Raw genomic sequence first — 15,863 nt, 5'->3', positions numbered from 1 at the left:
CACAAAGCACTCGACAGCATACACATCAGCAGACCAAGCTGAGAGGCGCTGTGAGCACATGCTGGCCCAGGGACCTCTCCAGCAGGTGTGCACTGGCTCACTGTGCCACATGAGGCACAGATCATGGGGATCCATAATGAGCCACCCCCATGAGGAATTAATCTCTGTAGGAAGCTGATCTGCAGCCTCCATTTCACCCACATGTCACTGGTCAGTGGGGAGGTCTCTCAGTTAGCTCATGGGCAGAGCACTGCATCCGCTAACACAACCATTGTCTCAATGACCAGCCACGATTTTGAAGGAAAGCTACCCTGCCTTAGCCTTTTAAACCAATGCACTGATATCAAACACACACACACACACACACACACACACACACACATACATACGGTTAGTTCTGGTGCTTTTTGCTTCTCTCCTTTAAATATTTCAGTGACCTAGTGAAGGATTCATTCTTAATGAACCCCCTCAAGGAAACACGCAAAAGCTCAGAACATGTTGGGTTAACTATTTCTCCTCGGGCTTTTGATTTATAGAATGTATCTCCACTCCTAGTTTTCAAATGAGTGTGTGATAGCTGTGCAGTGAGCCCTGAGCATTAAGTCCTTATTAAAAAGGACTTCCAGGTACCTCTGGGCTGGAAGAAGGCCTCAGGCTGGGGTAATTAAAATGTAGCCTTGAACAACATGGCCATATGATATGTGGCCTCATGATGAGAGATTATCAATTTATTTTAATTATGGAAAAAAGGCACATACTCCCAAAATGATAAATTGTCTCAGACTCCATGTTTTATCAAGTGGATGGCTGTCCAAGGATTTAGTTTACATATGGAAAACTCCTATTCATTCTTCAATACCCTTTTCTATTATTAATTAATTATAAGTGCTTCCAAATCATAATTTATCATTTTCAATTTTTACTTACATCATATTTTTCTTATATTTTTCTTTAAAAAGACTTATTTATTTATTTAAATGTCAGTTTCAGAAAGAGAAACGGAGAAATGGATCTTTTCATCTGATAGATCACTCTTCAGATGACTGTAACAGCTAATGCTGAGCAAGGCTGATAGCCTGAGCCAGGAGTTTCACCCGGCCAAGTTTCAAATACCTGGGCTATCTTTCACTGCTTTTCCCAGACCATTAGCAGGGAACTGAATCAGAAGTGGGAATGCTGGAACGCAAAGCGGCACCTACCTGTGATACCAATTTCGTAGGCAACAGCTTTACCAGCATACCAGCGCTATAAATTTCTTTGTGATTATTACCAAACATGTAGAAATATTCTTCTTGTACCTCTGTCTCCACATGCTTGTCCTCATTTGTTTTGAAGGAGGCAATACTCCTAGCCATCCTTGCATTTTCTCACCTTCAATTTCAACATGAAAATGAGGAACCTTATTTTCACAAAATAAAGAGTACTGTCAAAGTGCAATGATTATTAAGGTTAAGGGATGAAGACAGTGGGTGGGAGAGTAGGGTGGAAGGACCCCTGTGTTCCTAAATCTGTATTGTGAAGTATGCTCACTTCATATGAATAACATGTTTGACTTTTTAAAAAACAGTATATTGAGGGCTGTGTAGAAAAGGAGGTGCTTCTACTAACATAGACATTTTTTTTGCCACGTAGAAATTGGATAAAAGCATCTATTTCTTTTTAAAAATGAATTTTTTAAAGAAAAATGTCCAACTACTAATCATTACATGTTGGGTCAAGCTTATTTTTGTAAAATGGTGCCCCTCAAATCAGCCCATTTGCAAGTGCAATTTGACTCATTGGCTACCAGTGCACAGAGCCTAACTTTCACTGTCTTGGTCCCATTCTCATTTAGTCCCCTTCATCATCGGCATCATGTGTGGCACCATGGAGCAGCGAGGAAGAAGGGCACATGGGGAAAGAGATACCTCAAGTGGCCCTGGGTACTAAAGTGCTGGGATCAGTCTTGTCTTCTCTTTCTCCCACTTTGCACATCTTGCTCCTCTTGGCTGGGAAGATCTTCCCAACTTTGAATTACAACACAAGAAGCAAAGTCCAAATGTGCCAATCACTACCCCCTTCTCCTTTATGCTTTTAGTTTTGTTTTTGTTTTTGTTTTTGTTTTTGTTTGTTTGCTTGTTTGAGAGGGAGAGAGAGAATATCTCTCAGGAAAACACTGGCTCACTTCCCAAATACCTGTAGTAGCTGAGGTTAGGCCATACTGCAGCCAGGATCCAGCGTGGTCTCCTACATGGGTGACAGGCATTCAATTCCTTAAACTTTTGCCTGCTGCCTCCCAGGGTTTGAATTAGAAGCAAGCTGCAACTCCACTGCAGGGGTTCCAATACACAACATGAGTGTGAACCAGCATGTTAACCACTGTACCAAATGTCTATCACCTTCCTCCATATTTGTTTTCAGTACTCTGTTAAGAGCTACATTTTAGCACTTGACCTGCTAAGATTATTCACTTACCTGAGTATTTTGAGTTGTTTGGAGGGATTGTTAGACAGTCTACTAGCCCCATACTGAGCGTTTCTGATTCAGTTGGTCTAAAGTAGGACCCAAGAATTTACATTTCTGATAAATTATAAGATGATGCTTGTCTATACTGTAAGAAACCCTGGTTTATACTCAGGACTAACTATGGCTTATCTGTGGATCTCTGAGCTGGTATGGTTAATAATCTTTCTACTGATGCCATTAAATGGCAGTCAATTTTGCTCTCTTGTGGGAGCAATCTGGCAAATATCTACCTAATACCAATGAGAAAGGAGCCCATATGCCATCCTGCCCTCTTGCAAAAAAACCTTTAAGTTCTTATAAAAGCAAAGAGATTGAAGAGTTCTTCATTACAGTGGTCATCTAGTTAAAGGTGAGCACTTCACACAAGAGAAAAATGAGACTCTGTCATGGCTAAGTTCCTTCAGTTTCCAGTTGCACTCCATTTTCCAAGATGGGCTGATGCCAGCTAAATTCTGATTTTCTGCCTCCAAAATACAGAAAACTCTTGACAAACTTTTGAAACTTGATGTTTAAATACAGGGACAAGGCTAGAATGATGTACAGTGCAAAGAACAAGGTACTTTTGTGAAGTTCATGGTGTTAATTGTTATATTTATATCTTTCCCTTTCACTAATCTCACATGTCCAGGAATCATGTTAAATACAGACCAGAACCAGTGAAAATCTATCCAATTATTTCACTGTAAGCTATTTACATCTATCTTTTAATAGTGCAGCATCTTCCTTACAACACTGAGATTTGCAAACTCTATTAGTGGGTTGCATTGGCCCCCACCTCTACAATCTAATATAGTGTACTTTAATGCAGATTCTTCACCAGAAAAACTTTACAGTTCTTCTGCCCAAATGGTAGTCTTTTGTTCATATCATTGGGTGATACTGGTATCTATAATGGCACCTTAATCCTATATAGACTATTGTGAGCTTCTTAACTTTCATGCTAGTAATTCAACAGATCCAACTGATATCTCTCAAGCATCTGTTGCACACTGATCACTGTTTTTTTCTGTGCTCTGGATACAGTCTCCTAATAACATATTTTATTTTTCATGGTTACGTAATACTAACGCAAAGAGAACAGAGTCAATATAGTCATACATACACTTCTTTATTTAGGGATTTATTTATTTATTTATTTATTTGGAAGGTAGAATTAGAGTGAGAAGGAGAGACTCAAAGAGAGAAAGAGAGAAAGAGAAAGAGAGAGAGAAATCATCTTATCCCTCCATTTTTCACTTCCCAAAAAGGCTACAGTGCACAGGGCTGGGCCAGGTTGAAGGTAGGAGCCAAGAGTTTCTTCCAGGTCTTCCATGTGGGAGCAGAGGCCTAAGCATTTGTGTAATCCTCTGCTGCTTTCCCTAACTTGTTGATAGGGAGCTAGTCAGAAGCTGAGCAGCTAGAATAACGTGGCCATTGCAGAAGGCAGCTTAACCTGATATGCCAAAAAACTACCCCCTAATTCTAAGAAAATGATGATGGGGCTTTTTACACTACAAGTCAAAGAAGTAACATTTGAGCTTGACTTACATGAGATGGACAAAGTGTGTGTAAATCTGGAAAGAGAGAAAATCAAATGCATGACACTGAGGTAGGAATGAAAATTCCATTTTCAGGAAATGGCAAAGAGACTGTATGGATGTGGAAGGTGGAGTGATTGATAGGTTCAGAAGGAGCAAATGATGGGAATCAGAGCCTTAATAGAAACAGAAAAGTGATGAAAATTGATTGGATTTTTAAAGCTTAGTTTAGCTGTGGTGTGTTGAATTGCCTCTACAAAATATTGTTTATAATGAATAGTATAAGTAATTTTTAAAGCTTTATTTATTTTTATTAGAAAGGCAGATTTGCAGAGATAAGGAGAGACAGAAAGATATTCCGTCCACTAGTTCATTCCCCAATGGCTGCAATGGCTGGAGTTGAGTCAATTAGAAGCCAGGAGCCAAGAGCTTCTCCTGGGTCTTCTATGCAGGTACAGGGTCCCAAGGTGTTGGGCCATTCCCAGACATTTTCCCAGGCCACAAACAGGGAGCTGAATGGCAAATGGAGCAGTTGGGACATCAAGTGGCACCCATCTGGAATTGGAGGTGGAGAATTTAGGCAGTTGAACCATTGCACTGGGCCCTGTAATTAATAGTAGAAGGATGATGGATGGCCAGGAGACCATAGCACTGCAGTTAAAAGGTGATGGCACAGAATTGGTGCTGATGTGGAAGACATGACTGATGGTTCCTTGGATGCTATAACTTGAAAATATTTAAGATGCGCCCAACTGGGGAAGGGGAAGAGAAGGAGCCAGAGCACTGGAGTGCTCTGATGATAAGAGGCTTGTTTCAACACAGATGTAAGCCATAGAATAAAGGGAAAGAATTCTGGGCATCAAGGAAGAGAAACTGAAGGACAAGTGTGCAAGGATGAAAACAAAATAAAACCTGCAAGAACTGACTGATAAATCAGAAAATTTGGTGAGGACAAAAATTGATAGACTTGAAAGAATCAGTGAAGATGAAAATAGCAAACTTAATAGGAAGTGAATTGATTATGGACTAAGAATGTTGGAATTTAGTTTTAGAGGTGTAGCATTCTGAAGTTTTATTACAATCTGTTATTTATGTAGTGTAGTGGTTTATGTAGAAAGAAGGACCAATTAGATCCCCATGGATTTAGTTTTTGCACCTACTTTCATGTCCTACTTTCCTCCTCAAATTTGTAGTCCTGATCTGATTTATTATCATTTAACTTATGAATTTAGACTTCCAAATGAGCCCTTCAGTTTGATGACTAATTAATCTCCAGTTAAGAAACCTAACTCTCCTCAACACAGCTTTTGCTTTTCCTCTGTGACATCCTTATTCCCTGAATAGCCTCAAGGGTTATATCATTGTGACTTCATTTAACCTTTAATACGTCTCATCCCTAGGTTGTCCCAACATGTATATTTCATGTTCCCTAATGGGACTCATACCTGAATAACCATAAGGTGTCACGTATCGCCACAACAGTGGATTGTGGTTATGGATGGAAGGTGAAAATCGCTATAGGACAAGAAGACCAGAAATTATTGAGTTATTAGACTGAATGACCTTGATTTTCACATCAGCACCACATAGTACAAGTATGCCCTTCACACTGCTTCTTAATAGTACAATCTTTCATTGGAAAGTTAGTTTTTTTTTTCTTATGAAGATGATTATTGCATACATATGTTCTTAAACAGTCAACCCTCACCTTTGTATCTCAGCTAATAACTTCACATATTATGTCACAGGGAGAAATGGAAAAGCAAAGACAATTATCTCGTGTTATTAGTGCAAACCTACCAACTAACTTTTGTCTTTCTGCACATACTCTGTCCTCCCTCCTTTGTTGATGTCCCTTAGCCTTTGACAACTGTTCATTGTTGCCCTTACTCTAAGTTTACTCTGCTGTCTCACTTAACAGTCCACAACTAAGTTGGCTTTTAGAGTCCCCAATTACTTCTCACAACACTTCAGCCTTATCTCCAGTCCTGTGCTCCTGGATGAGCCTACATAATTTCCTTAGACCAAAGTCATATAAATCATTTTCAGGATTTCAGTTTTACTGTGGGTTGGTTGGTTTGTTTGTTTTCTGTATTTAATTACTCTTTCCTGGATCTGGTTCAACGGATTGTCAACTGAATTGATATTGGAACTGTTACCACCAAAATCTTGAGATGCTCCAGATATTAAAATTATCAGGCTTCCCTTTTCCCCGCAACCTCACCAACAAGTGTTGTTGGTGCTTTTATTCATGTGGGCCAGTCTTACTGGCGTTAGGTGGTACCTCATTGATGTTTTAATTTGGATTTCCCTTATTGCCAGGGAACTTGAACATTTTTTCATATGTTTATTTGCCATTTGGGTTTGTTCCTTTGTGAAGTGTCTGCCCATTTCCCATGCCCATTTCTTGAGTGGGTTGTTTGTTTTGACATTTTGGTTGTTTTGTAGCTCTTTGTATATTCTGGAGATTAGCTCTCTATCACCTATGTCGTGCGCGAAGATCTTCTCCCATTCTGTGGGTTGCTTTTTTACTTTGTTGATTATGTCCCTTGCTGTACAGAAGCTTCTTAGTTTGATGAGGTCCCATTTGTTTATACTGGTCTTGATTTCTATTGCTTTTTGTGTCCTTCTTATGAAGTAGGGACCTACCCCTAGATCTTGCAGAGTATTTCCAACATTTTCTTCCAAAAGTTTGAAGGTTTCTGGATGTAGGTTTAGATCTGTTATCCATTTAGATTTGATCTTAGTGTATGGTGAGAGATGTGGGTCTATCTTTTGTTTCTGCAGGCTATCAACCAGTTGTTCCAACAGCATTTATTGAACAGACCTTCCCATTTGCCTGGATTGTTGTTTGTCTTTTTGTCAAAGATTATTTGGCTGTATCTGTGTGGGTTCTGCTGGTGGGGCTGCAGGCTGGTACAGCCTCTATGAAAATCAGTATGGAGAACATTCAAACAACTCAAAATCAACATACCGTATGATCCAGCTATAGCACTCCTAGGAATATATCCAGAACAATTGTTTTATGAGAAACCAACATGCACTCCTATGTTCATAGCAGCACAATCAGTAATTGCAAAAACATGGAAGCAGCCAAAATGCCCATCAGCAGAGGATTGGATAAGAAAGCTATGGTTCATCTACTCCATGGAATACTACTCAGCTATTAAAAAAAACAAAATGCAGTTCTTTGTGGCCAAATGGGCCAAACTGGAAACCATAATGCTAAGGGAAATGAGCCAATCCCAAAAGGTTAAATACCACATGTTTGCCTTAATTTGATATGATGTTATGTATAACAAGTTATGTTATGAATGTTATATGTTGTGTATAAACCAAAATTGAAATGTCAATGAGGTGGTCACAGAAGGTGGTTAAGAACTCGCATTTACTTTTAACATATTGGTTACTCATTACTATGTCAATTAATTCCATAATGATGTAAATTTTTGCTGATGGTATGTTGGAGCTTTTAATTGATCGGGATGATACTCTGCTGGCTCTGTCTTCAGACCAGAGAGGGTATACCTAAGAAGCCATTGAACTTGACTGGACAATAAGATGCTGGACTCTATGTTTGGTATATGCTTGCAATGGGGGAATCTCGACTGAACTTGAACTGTGGTTATGCAACAAGGTGGAGGAATCCACCATGGTGGGAGGGTTTGGGGAGGGGTGGAGAGAACCCAAGTACCTATGAAACTGTGTCACATAATACAATGTAATTAATGAATTAAAAATAAATAAATAAATAAATAAATAAATAAATAAATAAATAATTATCAGGCTTTAACGGTTGTTATAAGTAGGAGCCAGTACAATGGCTCTATTGGCTGAGCTTCTCCCTGTAAATGGCAACATCTGACATGGGTGCCAGTTTGTGTCCCAGCTGCTCCACTTCTGATCACCTCCCTGCTTGTTGCCTGAGAAAGCAGTGGAGGATGGCCCAAAGCCCTGGGACCCCTGCACCTGTGTGGGAGACCCAGAAAAACTCCTGTTGTTGACTTTGTTTTATGGCTTTTCACTTTAGGGAATGTTAAGATGCAATGCAGTATGCATCTCTACTTCCAAATCTGAGATGGACTCCCAGTGAAACTGTTAAATATATCTTGAAAATAGAGTCCTGGGCTCTCTGCCATTGTCCATACCTGCAATGTTAGGATACACTTAAATAGCAGATTGATGAACTTAGGAGTGCTTATGAAGGACTATACTATTGTAATGACATACAGGAAATCAATATGGGTAGGGAATCTGGGGAGAGTTAAGGGAAATCCCAGAACCTATGGAATTGTATTTTAAAATTAAAAATAAAATTAAAATAAAAGGAATTTAGGAGCCTCTCCATGTTACCTTATATCAATCTGCCATATAGTTTTGTATATTATTTCCTAATTCTAACTAATGAAGTCTAAAATACCTGAAATTCTTCCATAGTTATTTAGTAAATGGATACTTATGGAACAAAGAGAAAATTTAACATTTAGCCTAGTACTTAAGACTTACACAACCTATTGCTTCTTGGCCTTTTGGCTAAAATCAAGTGTAGCAAAAACTTACACAACCCACTTTGGAGTGCTAGGGTTTGATTCCTGACTATGACCTTGGAAAACAGCAGGTGATTGTTTCACTAGGTGGCAGGGCTGAGAGGGGGGGATCTCTTCCTCCCAGAAGGTGAGCTAGATTGCATTCTTGGCTCTAGGCTCTGATTAGGTCCCTGCCTCAACCTTGGTAATATTTTGGGAGGAGTGAATATAACTGAGAATTTCTCTTTACCTCTTCTCTCTCTGTCTCTCTCCCCCTCCCTATCTCCCTGTAAAATAAATATATCATGTTTTAAGTAAATTATGTTTATCGTGGTGCACAAAACTTTGAAATCCTGTGTCATTTTTCATGATTTTTTTAATGAATTTCTTTTGAAATTCCCTCCTATATGCATGGATTTCAACAACTTTTTGCACATAAATAAATTTATCCTTTTATTCCATTCTTGCTTAGTAAGTATTATTCCACTTCTGGCCTACATAATCACAATATACTCCCCATGAATAGTTCAGCTTCTATTCTTTTCCCATGACAATTTCAAACAACTCTCAGAATTCTGAACAAGAAAAACCCAAGAGGCTCTTCTTTTCTTACTGTTCCTCTTTATGAACTATCTCTCCAGGATGTATTATTTTTCTCTGGCAATCTCTCCATCCCCTCCCCTGCTCTTTCCTATCTCATTCTTCAAATTGTAGAAATATAGTTTAAGATTATTTAAACAACACTATTCTTAGGATTTTGCATTTGTTTTCCCAAACATGTTTTGCTTTATATCCTTCCCTATCTTGTCCCAGCAAGTAATGATTCAGTATATTTCATTTGCTGAGTAATTGCTACATGTCTAGAATTTACCTTGTTCTTAACATGTACCACCATATTTAATACTTACAACTACCCTGAGATCAATTTTTTAGAACTACTATAATTACCCTTTTAGATATTAGAAAACCAAGCAACAGGAAGGTTAAGGAACTTGTGTAAGAAAATAATTATACCAGGATATAAGTCTAGGAATTATAATCCACAAATTCAGGAATTTCAAACTGCTGTGCTTCTAGCCAACTCAGACATCACTGTCAAGAAAATTTCCCTGAGTAGAGAATACCTTCCCCTTCCAAGGTGGTTAGAAGACTCCCTACTCATCTCCCAGAGCCCCCTCATATCTCTTATAATAGAAGCCATCTTGTAGGATAACTATTGTTGATGTGTGTTTTGCCCCCCCGAAATGTAGTGGGAACATCATAAGTAGCATGAATTTAAGTTTGTATTCAAAGCACCTTGCGAAGTACTTCAATAAGTAAGTGTTCAACTTATCTCTCTCTCTCTTTCCCGGTGTTCTACACCCATAAGAGTTGACTGGACATTTCTGTTGAAATCCCTCATCTGTACTTGAGTACAACTTGGGTAAAAATGAATTACATTCTCCTCTTGATTACTTGTGTTCCCATTATTGATTAACATATCAATGTTTAATTAGCTAACCCCCCCCAAAAAAACTGTGGAAATCAGTAAAGATTTTCCCTTTGTGTCCGACAGCTATCCAATCTCCAGATTCTCTTAGTTACACCTTCTGTGCATCCTGTATATCCTTCTCCTTTCCCATAATCCCTTTGCTTCTCACATTTCCCTCCATTCCAGCCATCAGTATAGGATGTTGTGATTCATCATGTGCATATCATTAAGTTTTTCTCTGCCATTGGCCTGCAAGATTTTTGAGAAAAAAATAATCTTTTCATCCCCTCACCCCTAAGTCAGGCCCCCTCCTGAGTGATGACTTGGACCATGGATGAAACGACTCATCTTGTTAGCTAATAGTTATTAGCTTCTACTACTCCATAACTTAAAGAGGAAATTTCTCTTACAAGGGATTATGCCTATGGTAGCCGTTAGAACTGCTCATAAATATTCCAGTTCTCTCCTTCTAGGTACGTTTTAGAATTGCATGTCCTTTCTCACTTTGATGTTAGGTGGCATTGACTTGTGCTAGTTTGTGAAATAGGAGTGACTGAGTGTACAGAAGTTTTAAGAAACAGCATATAATTCTAGCAACTCCCTTCTTCTTGTCTCAGGGGTCAGCAAAGAGTATATGAATGGGAACTTTATCACATGAAGTGTGAGTAGAAAAGAAACTTTTGTTATAGAAAGTCACTGAGGATTTAGGATTGTTTATTATTGCAACATCACTTAGCCTGTCCTAACTAGGATACTCTCCTTGGGTGCTGGCATTATGTCTCTTCTGGAGGAGTGAATTTCAGCAGAAATTATTCTGCATGTCCCTTCCTTGTTCTTTGGAATGTTTTTATTCAAATGAATTCAGGTTAGCATTAGCACCAAGGGATGCCTTGAAATGGAATTCATGTCCCAGGCTGGCAATACTGAACCTAAGAATTATGTCTGCAATGAAAAGGGTAATCATACCTGCTTTGAAAGATAATTAAGAGCTAATTGTAGGAATAGTGTAACCGCTGCTGTTTGGAGATGTCTTCTTTTCTCTATGCTGAAAGTATAGCACACAGACTGGCATAATGGAGAAAGACATGCCTCTGACTACACTGGTAGAGTGGTCACACAATGGACTTTCCAAATATTTGATTGCTGCTACTTGATTAGCAAGTTAAGTTAGGACATTATCCCATTGTCCCCAAACTGGCTCAATATGGGAAACATAACATAAACACACCTATTAAACATCTGGAGCTCACAATGCACTAATAATTATATTCTATATCCTAGAAAAAAATCCATGTAAGTACTAATAGGTTTTATCACCAGTTCTTCCCTGAAGAAAGTGGAAAATTGAATGTGAGCCTCCCTTCATGAACCCCCTGCCCACCCTTTCTGTGCAAGGAACCAGATGTCCAGATAACTCCAAAGCTTCATGGCATTACTGAAAAGTCATTATGAGCTCATTGTTTTTGTTTTACTAAATTCCTTCTCATGAACATTCTTCTTGCTAGATCTCCTTTTTTCATATTTTGTTTTCATTTTCTTTCATCATTATTTTCTACATTTTCAACTCTTGCTACCTCTGCACATTCTCCACTGTTCATTGTCGTATGCTTTACTAATAATAGAAGGCAACACCATTTTTTCCCCTCTGAGAAAACCGGCTTGACTTCATTCCTGCAAGAAATGTCCTCTTTCTCTCATGAAGTAAGCCAATCTCTGATCCTCTACGTTGCAGTGACAGAGAGCTCTTGCATCCACTGGTTCACTTTCCAAATGGCTGTAATGGCCAGGTGGGTCTGAAGCCAGGATCCAGAAGCTTTTTTCTGGTTTCCCATGTGGTTGCAGGAGCCCAAACACTTGGGTAATCTTCCACTGCTTTTCCAAATACATTATTACAGAGCTGAATTGGAGATGGAGCAGCCAGGACATGTACCTGCACCCATATGGGATGGCAACTTTGTAGGCAGAGACTTAACCTGCTGTGTCGCGGCATGGCAGCTCCTTGCCCCACTTTTTCTTAAATTGGGCTTTATATTCTCGAGAGCACTTAAATACTCACCTGTTTTGTTGTTTTCGTTGTTGTTGTTGTTGTTGTTGTTAGCTGTTTTAGTTTCAGATTTTTCCTGTAAGTCATACTGATAATGGCTGAGTACTGTTCAAGATTCAAGGAGCATGGTTTCATCTACAAAAGAAACATTGCTCGAAGCCAACCTCAGATGGGACCCCAGACCAGAGAGCCTTGGCCAGCTGCCTCACAGTGGGGGAGAAATGAACCAACTTACAACAGGACATCAAGATACTTTCAAGTAGTTCTTTTTAAATACTATTTGGAATGTACACATCCTTAATGTGAAAGAAGTTATCCCAGGTCAACCGAAATGAGACCTTCAAGCTGCTGGGCTTCCTGCAATTCTGTCTTTGCTGCTCCATTTTATTTGTCTTGCTCTATAATGTAAAGAAGTCCACTGAATCTTTTCTCCTTTCTGAAATTTTCTTATCTTTTGGATTAATTTAATGACTGTAAATCTCACTGGAAACTTAATCATCATTTCACTAAATCTAAAAGTTAGCCTTCAAAGATATGACATCTTTACTGTGATCTACACCCAAGGAGAAGTTAACGATGACTAGCCTCTGGGAGGACTCAGCCAGGTGCTGGATACTAGTCCAAGGCCTTTTGTGCTCACAGCTCACACAGACTCCATCGCAAAAGAAGCACATATTTACAGATGAGGAGTGCAAGTACAAAGGAAATTGATCCTTAAAAGATCCCTGACCTAATTGCATGTTTTCTTTAGTGCAGTTATTCTAGCATGTTCTCTCTCTCCTCTCTTTTTCTTTTTCTCTCTCTTCCCCATCTTTCTACCATTTTCTCATCCTCACTTTTTTTTAAAATTTCCTATTCTGTTTTGAATCTCTTCCTATATCTGCTTTGCTTCCTTCATTTTTCCTTCTACATAATTGATCATGTTTTGTTATTTGAAGTTTAAGTTTAGTTATTTGAATGTTTAAAAATTTGGAAATCCATGCATGTGAGGATTTTCAAGATTATCATCAAAAATGCATATGATAAAAAATTCTGCTTTTATTTATTTAATTCTATTTTCCACAAGGCTTTTGGAGTAATCTTTTATGTCACTTCTGATAAAAAATGGTGGAGAAAAATAGCAAGTAAGAATCTATGAGATGTGGGAAGAAAGGAGAAGGAACAGAGGGAAGTTTTAGCAGGAAATTATACCAAATGTGTCTAATGTCAAAAAAAAAATAACCTGAGAGTTTAATTTCAAGTTACTGAGTGCCTAATGTATGCCAGGAAGAAAATCGCGAGACTGTACTTCACTTATTAGAACCATGTCCAGGAAATGCAGTTGGGAAAAATGGTAACTTTATGCATCCTAAAGAGCTTCAGGTTAAACCAAGGACGAATGGGGAACTGTCTCCACTTTGCCCTCACAATTGTCACTGCTTATCTGAAAGCAAAAGAGAGAAATAAGTCATCATGACAACCCAACTCACTAACTGTAGATCCCTGAAAATTTTCAGGCTGCAGTTAACCACTCTCAGGTCTCCATGGACTGGATTTTCACTCCTGGAAGACTTCCTAGGTCCCACTTTTGTCCCCTGTGTCCAACATCAGATCTCAGCCTGATGGGGGGGTACTTGAAACCCCAACATAAGCCAGTGTAGCATGCAAGCTCTTGGCCATATGGTGTCCCCTGGGTCTGCCCTGTTCTGATCTATGCCAGACTGGGCATATGCTGGGATAATTCAGAACCCTTGGGGCAGAAGCAAAATGTCATGGAGCCAGTATGAGGTAAGCTTCCATTGCTCTTGTTTATGGCATGAATGGAAATGGAACTGGAGGAGGGAGTGGTGGGGGTTAGCTAGAAGATGTCATTATTGAGTCAAATGTGTGATGACTGGAAATTAACAAAGGTACAGCTTCCAGACTTTCTGATATGTTTATTCCTATGAAATAAGCTTTTGAAAGTTTTAGTAATGAAAACATTCCTGGATTTACAAGAGTTCACCCACTTGGCTCCATCTAAGCCTAATATCTCCCTATTCAAACGAGAGAAACATTAAGAATTTACATTATTGGTAATAACTGTCCCCCCTTTGCTAAGGGGACTTAGCTGGGAAAATGCCCACAGGAGTTACTCATTGCTTCAGCATTTATACTATCATTAAAAAACACATGGAGACTTTCTTCAATGTTGTCATTTGTAGTCTACATCACCAAGTGATAGTTCAATTAACTATATATTGCCTCTTATGTAAAGGCTGGGGTTCCCAAGCATTCTGGCAAGTAAACCGGGAAGAAAGAAGTGGGGAAGAAGTGGCTTAGGGACAGAAAGACAGTCTGATGTTGGGAACAGAAGGAGAGAAGGTCTCAAATGCTGTAGGGAAAGGCACAGCCTACAGAAAAACTCCCATTTGTGAGAAGATGTGATCATGGAAACATGGAGAGTCAGTAAATAAAAAGAATTCTATGTAACACTGGAAAACAGTGCATTCTAGACCTCCCTTCTAAATGACTAAGAGAGAAATACAAGGATGCATATCAAGGGAACTGGTCTTCCTCATCATTGAAGGATGACTGATTTTGCATAGTTCATTCTGCATCCTTGAGAGGAGTACTGTTTTGTGCATTAATGTATACCCGTTTGCAGCACTCACAAATAACAAGGGAATAGGACCAAGTTATTTAAATGCTGTTCGTTTTGACTGATGAGGCCTGTGATGCGCCATACTAAGGTCATTATTACAAAACACAAAGATGTGTTTTAGTGAATTCATGGCCTTCTCTTTATATTGAATCAGCAATATAAATGCAATGTTCAGCACATCTGAAATTTAGAAGATTCTTTTAAATTACACCCATGCATATAACTCTGTGCCAATAATCCACTTTGCTAATTTTGATGAAAGAATTATCACTAGAATTAATCTCTTCTACTGAAAGAACATAAAATCAAAATCATATGCTGAAAATTGCCACGAATAAAACAAACAAAATATAAATAATGAAATTCCATTTAGATTTTGTTAACCAAATGGTTCTAAAAGGAAGATAAGAATAGAGCAATATTTAAGTCCTCTAATGCATTAAGCAGAACAACATTCATGTTTAAAGCACAGAAAGGGGGAAAGTGGAATCAAGCCTAGGTTTTCTGTTTCCAGGCAAAGGGAGGTTATTTTATCCATGTGTAGCTGTGGACAGGCACAGACACATAAATGAATGCGCACTGTACAAGCAGCTGTTTTCTTCGCAAATAAATCTGCTTGGATTCACCAGTGGAGCTGTCAGCCGCTACTCAATGTTAAGACCGTGCCACCTTCTGGCTGCCGTATGCATGACAGGTGCTTACATTGTTGACAGACGGCAGCTTTTCTGTCTTATGCAAAACTCGCAGTGAAGGCAAACAGCAGATCCGTTACTGGTGCTGTTCCCTTCGTCCCTGGGGGTCTGTATTGGATGAGAACACAATCCATAAATGTACTCTAGCGAGTGCTGTGCTTGAAAATGCAAGTTTGCTTTTGCAGTTTGATCAACTGTAGTGGCATATGATAAGCCAAACACAAACGCACACAGGACTGCAGTTGTGAGGAGAGCAGGATTCAGTATCTTTTCCCTAGTTGCCACTTTCTGAGTTTCTTGGAGTCAGAGAGATGAAGCTCCAGTGATAGAAACAAAGCCTCAGCAGTCAGGGACAGCTGTCGGGGGACAATGCGACAGTGACTACAGTGCTGTAAAAGGACACATATACATGCAGGATAGTTTCTCGCCAACTCTGAACAGGTAATTGTGGCCAAATGATGATGTGAGGAATTCTGCTCTGCTTA

Source organism: Ochotona princeps, chromosome 12 (assembly GCF_030435755.1).
Source record: "Ochotona princeps isolate mOchPri1 chromosome 12, mOchPri1.hap1, whole genome shotgun sequence".
Lineage (NCBI taxonomy): Eukaryota > Metazoa > Chordata > Mammalia > Lagomorpha > Ochotonidae > Ochotona > Ochotona princeps.
Note: the sequence above shows the minus strand (reverse complement) of the source record.